Below are 6,735 nucleotides of genomic sequence, written 5' to 3' on the forward strand. Positions count from 1 at the left end.
AGTAAGAGCATTGAGAATGGGCTATCCTGTATATTTCAGGCTATAGGCAACATTCTTTTTTTTGTTTGTTTGTGGGATCTTAGTTCCCTGACTAGGGATCGAACCCATGCCCTTGGCAGTGAAAATGCAGAGTCCTAACCACTGGACAGCCAGGGAATTCCCGCAACATTTTTTTTTTTTTTTGGCTGCGTTGGGTCTTTGTTGCTGCACATGGGCTTTTCTCTAGTTGTGGCGAGCGGGGTCTACTCTTCATTGTGGTGTGCAGGCTTCTCACTGGATGGCTTCTCTTGTTGCAGAGCACAGGCTCTAGGCGCGCAGGCTTCAGTAGTTGTGGCTCACGGGCTCTACAGTGCAGGCTCAGTAGTTGTGGCACACAGGCTTAGTTGCTCCACGGCATGTGGGATCTTCCCAGACCAGGGATCGAACCCGTGTCCCCTGCATTAGCAGGCGGATTCTTAACCACTGCGCCACCAGGGAAGCCCAACATTCTTAACTTATAGAAAAAATAATATAATACAAAGGGTAAAGTAAAAGAAACAGATCCAATATGGAGTCAGATTTGTTCTCTATTACAGTGGTTGCCAGAGGCTAGGGGAGGGTGGAGTGGGGAATTATTGTTCAATGGGTATAGAGTTTTAGTTTTTCAAGGTGAAAAGAATTCAGGAGATTGGTCGCACAACAATGTGAATGCACTTAACACTACTGAACTGTACACTTAAATAATGGTTAAGATAGTAAATTTTATTCTATGCGTATTTTACCACAATTAAAAATAAAGTAAAACAGGGAATTCCCTGGTGGTTCAATCCTGGTTGGGGAAGTAAGATCCCACAAGCTGTGTGGCAAAAAATAAAATTAAATTAAAATTTAAAAAATAAAGTAAAATAAATGATATATTAAAAAAGTGTTTTACAGTTATTTAAATTCTAATCCTAAAAATATTTCCTTATAAATTTATAAAATTTATTTTAAATTTATTTGTAGCAGTGTATTTTATGTTGAAAGTAGTTTGTAATTGAGAAAATATAAAAGCCAAAAGTTTAAAATCTGGGCTTCCCTGGTGGTGCAGTGATTGAGAGTCGGCCTGCCGATGCAGGGGACGCGGGTTTGTGCCCCGGTCCGGGAAGATCCCACATGTCGCAGAGCGGCTGGGCCCCTGAGCCATATCCGCTGAGCCTGCGCGTCCGGAGCCTGTGCTCCGGAACGGGAGAGCCCACAACAGTGAGAGGCCCGCGTACCGCAAAAAAAAAAAAAAAAAAAAAAGTTTAAAATCTCGTTCTTGAAAGTTTATAAACGTTTAAAAATGCTGTGTAGGGCTTCCCTGGTGGCGCAGTAGTTGAGAGTCCGCCTGCCGATGCAGGGGACACGGGTTCGTGTCCCAGTCCGGGAGGATCCCACATGCCGCGGAGCAGCTAGGCCCGTGAGCCATGGACGCTGAGCCTGCGCGTCCAGAGCCTGTGCTCCGCAACGGGAGGGGCCACAGAAGTGAGAGGCCCGCGTACGCAAAAAAAAAAAAAAAAAAAAAGCTGTGTCATCATCAATGTGCTCCTGCTTACGTTCTATTTAGTATCCATATATTTGTTCATTTTTTTCCTCAGTTTTTGTTGTTCTGTGTTTCAGTTTTTTATTTTGGATACTTTTTTTGTTATGTCTTCAATTCATTAATCTTTTCTTCTGTGGTCTAATCTACTGTTCATCCCTTTTTTTCTCTTGCCTCACTGTGTGGCATGTGGGATCTTAGTTCCCCGACTCCCTGACCAGGGATCAAACCTGTGCCCCCTGCAGTGGAAGCATGGAGTCTTAAGCACTGGACCGCCAAGGAAGTCCCCTGTTCACCCCATTTAGTATTTTTTTTAAACCTCAGATATATTTTTCATCTCTAGAATTTTGGTTTGGATTGTTCCTCATATTTCTGTTTTCTTGAACATATATCATATAATTATAATAACTTTTAAGGTTTTTGTTTACTAATAACATTAATGAATTATTTCATTTATTCTAATATGTAATAGTTTCAAAATAACAATATCAGTATTATTAATAACTACATGATTACTGAAAACAGCTTGGTTTTTTGGAGTTCCTTTTCTTCCTTAGGCTATATACTTACTATGGATATACAACCAAATTACTTTCTTTTTTTTTGGCTCCCCGCCCCCCCCCCCCCACCTCCCGCAGCTTGTGGGATTTCAGGTCACCGACTGGGGATCGAACCTGGGCTCTCAGCAGTGAAATCACAGAGTCCCAACCACTGAACCTCCAGAGAATTCCCAAATTACTATGTTTTTAAGTCACTTGAAATAATTTTCCAGTTTGTAATTAAGCCACCAACTTCATATTTGGTTAGATTCACTGGTTTCATTTTGCTTTTAATTATTAGATATTTTTTCCACCGTGATTTAATTCTTTTGTATGATACATAATACAGTCACATGTTTCTACAGCCAAATGATACAACAAATACCAAAGAAGTCTGGTTAGACCATATACCCTTCCCCTACAGGTAATTTTTTTTTTTTTTTTTGCTGTATGCGGGCCTCTCACTGTTGTGACCTCTGCCGTTGCAGAGCACAGGCTCCGGACGCGCAGGCTCAGCGGCCATGGCTCACGGGCCCAACCGCTCCGCGGCATGTGGGATCTTTCACGGACCGGGGCACGAACCCGTGTCCCCTGAATCAGCAGGCGGACTCTCAACCACTGCGCCACCAGGGAAGTCCCTACCTACAGGTAATTTAAAAAAATTTTTTTTGATTTATGCTTCCATTGTTTATTTGTTTAATTGTAGTAAGATATGCAAACATAAAATTTACCATTTTAACCTTTTTAAAAAACTGAAGTATAGTTGAATTTACAATATTATACAAGTTTCAGGTGTACCACATAGTGATTCAATATTTTTATAGATTATACTTCATTTAAAGTTATTACAAAATATATTGTAAGTTAATTATACTTAAAAAATAAAAATTAAAAAGTTATTACAGGGCTTCCCCGGTGGCACAGTGGTTAAGAATCCACCTGCCAATGCAGGAGACACGGGTTCGAGCCCTGGTCTGGGAAGATCCAACATGCTGCGGAGCAGCTAGGCCCGTGTGCCACAGCTACTGAGCCTGTGCTCTAGAGCCCGCGAGCCACAACTACTGAAGCCCGTGTGCCTAGAGCCCGTACTCGGCAACAGGAGAAGCCACCACAATGAGCCTGCGCACCGCAGTGAAGACCCAACGCAGCCAAAAATAAAAATAAATAAATAATTTAAAAAAAAGTTATTACAAAATAATGGCTATATTTCCCTGTGCTGTAAAATATATCCCTGTTGCTTCCATTTTAACCCATTTTTTATTATTATCATCATTTTATTTATTTATTTAACATCTTTATTGGAGTATAATTGCTTTACATTGTTGTGTTAGTTTCTGCTGTATAACAAATTGAATCAGCTATACGTATACATATATCCCCATATCCCCTCCCTCTTGTGTCTCCCTCCCACACTCCCTATCCCACCCCTCTAGGTGGTCACAAAGCACTGAGCTGATCTCCCTGTGCTATGCGGCTGCTTCCCACTAGCTATCTATTTTACATTTGGTAGTGTATATATGTCAGTGCCACTCTCTCATTTCAACCCAACTAATCCTTCGCCCTCCCCGTGTCCTCAGGTCCATTCTCTATGTCTGCGTCTTTATTCCTGTCCTGCCCCTAGGTTCAATTCAGTAGCATTAAGTACATTCACATCACTGTGCAACCATCACCACTATTCATCATTCCAAGCAGATGAAACACTGTATCTAGTAAACAATAACTTCCCATTATATGCTTCCCCCCAGCCCCTGGGAACTCCTATTCTATTTTCTGTCTCTATGAATTTGACTATTCTAGTTACCTCATAATTGGAATGAGACACTATTTGTCCTTTTGTGTCTGGCTTATGAATGATGTCCTCAAAGTTCATCCATGTTATAGCATGTGTCAAAATTTCCTTCTTTAAGGCTGAATAATATTCCATTGTATGTATTACATTTTGTTTATTCATTCATCAATTGATGGACATTAGGGTTGCTTCCACCTTTTGGCTATTGTGAATAATGCTGCTATGAGCATAGGTGTACAAATATCTGAGTCCCTACTTTCAGTTCTTTTGGGTATTTACCCAGAAATGGAATTTCTGGATCATATGGTCATTCTATTTAATGTTTTTAGTAATTTTTACATTCTTTTTTTTTTTTTTTTTTTTGCGGTACTTGGGCCTCTCACTGTTGTGGTCTCCCGTTGCGGAGCACAGGCTCCGGACGCGCAGGCTCAGCGGCCATGGCTCACGGGCCCAGCCGCTCCGCGGCATGTGGGATCTTCCCGGACCGGGGCACGAACCCGTGTCCTCTGCATCGGCAGGCGGACTGTCAACCACTGCACCACCAGGGAAGCCCTACGTTCTTTTTTAAACTAAACAAAGCCATTATGATCTCATGGATTTTAACAAATTTTGTATGGTTCAATATATTGCAGTCAGTATTGTTTTCAATACTTATATTGTACCATCAATGAGAGCCCCTTCAACCTGACTCCTGTGTCCCTTTGATTTGACTTTAGTCTTTTATATCTTCCTTGCTTTCTGGAATGAGAAAATACTTGGGCTGAACTTGTATATTTCCTGCTCCAGGCTTGGAATTAGTCATTTCTCTAAAATGTCCTGCTTCCTTTCAGTGAGAAATGATATTTAGCGACCACCATCTGAGTGCTGGGGATACTACTGTTACATTGGTTCTAGGCATTTTCAGTGGACAAAGCTATAAAATGTTTTTTTTTCTTTCATAATAGAGAATATATAACAAATTCACACTGATATTTACAATTGAGATTAGGATCATAGGGCTTTTATTTAACTTCTGATTTTTATATTTGTATTTCTTTTATCCTACGTTTTACTCATTCAACCAATAACCATTGTACATCTACCGTATCCCTTATATTTTGCTGTGTGCTGGGAATGTACATTGAGAAACTGACATTTGATCTAGTTGCCAAATTTTTGGGGGGGCCGTGCTGTGCAGCATGTGGAATCTTAGTTCCCCAACCAGCGATTGAACCCGTGCCCTCTGCAGTGGAAGCATGGAGTCTTAACCACTGGACCACCAGGGAAGTCCCTCCACATTGTTTTTTATCTGAATGAGCAAGACCTTTTACTTTTGTGCATCAGATCTGTTTGCATTAGCTTTAGTTAAAACTACTGAGCAATTCTGAATTGGCTTTCAAATTAGTTGATCTTTTTCTTTAAAAAATATTTATTTATTTGGTTGCACCTGGTCTTAGTTGCAGCAGGTGGGCTCCTTAGTTGCAGTTCGCCAGCTCCTTAGTTGTGGCATGTGAACTCTTAGTTGCAGCATGCATGTGGGAATCTAGTTCCCTGACAGGGATCAAACCCAGGTTCCTGCATTAGGAGCGTGGAGTCTCATCCACTGCACCACCAGGCAAGTTCCTCAAATTAGCTGATCTTGGCTTATTTCTTCTTCTTCATTATCTCCATTAATTTACGTTAAACTCAGATTCCAGTACTACAATTCTATTACACCCCTTAGTTGGCAGTGCCAAGGAAAAACAAATTAAATAGGCAGTTAATACCAAAAAAATCTTTTCATCATCACTGGGTATTATCCCAGAACAAGGTAATGTGATGGCACAAAACAACTTGCTGTCCTTGGGTTCTTAGCCTTTTGGTCATTTGGACTGGCAGCTGAACTCTATTGTTGACAAAACCCCTTGGTCCAAAACTGTTTCATTCACTGTGTTGATTGTTGATGCCTACTATTACACTGTTAGAGTTTTGTTCTTTGAAGTTATTGGCCCATATTAAAATAAGAATATCCTTGGAGAGATAAAGTTCAGACATATAACTAACACATTAGAGTGAATAAGTGTATCAGGCTTTTCCAGTGTGATATTCAGCTGAAAATAACTTTGGAGAGAAGAAAGTTAAAAACTAGGTCTAGCATAGTAGGAAATTGCTTGGAGAGAACAGACTACTTTTGAGAACCCAAGGCAGAGGAAGCATGATGGCACTAGACACTTGCCAAGGAGATGAGGTGCATGAAAATAAGCTTATAAGACCTGATGATGCATTTGGAATATTCACCATTTTATGTTAGTTGTATGAGACTCAGCAGTCAACCAGATTTTGGTTGTGTATTAGCAAATATCAATTCTCAAAGTACTAGCAATTTAAGTAACTATTATAATGGAGTCAAAACTTAAAAGTAGCATGGATGTTATCTAATGGTAATCTTTACTGCCTTTTTTTTTTTTTTTTGTGGTGCGTGGGCCTCTCACTGCTGTGGCCTCTCCCGCTGCGGAGCACAGGCTCTGGACGCGCAGGCTCAGCGGCCATGGCCCACGGGCCCAGCCGCTCCGCGGCACATGGTATCCTCCCGGACCAGGGCACAAACCCGCGTCCCCTGCATCGGCAGGCGGACTCTCAACCACTGCGCCACCAGGAAAGCCCTACCGCCTTTTTTTTTAATCGATTTTTAAAATTGAAGTACGGTTGATTTACATCTAATAGTAATCTTTAGATATGCATGTTATATTTTATAAATAAGTTTTATAATATACTAAGACAATGTAAAGTTAAAAAATAAATCATTGCATAGAATATGTATAAACCACAGTCAATAGTTATTCTTTCTTCTCAGTCTACTGAAGAGATGAAAATTTTCAGACACCCACATAGAAGGCACAAAACTGAGC

The sequence above is a fragment of the Delphinapterus leucas genome, chromosome 11, assembly GCF_059928025.1.
Source record: "Delphinapterus leucas isolate spDelLeu-1000000601 "Yukka" chromosome 11, BTC_Dleu_Yukka2, whole genome shotgun sequence".
NCBI classification, from domain to species: Eukaryota; Metazoa; Chordata; class Mammalia; order Artiodactyla; family Monodontidae; genus Delphinapterus; species Delphinapterus leucas.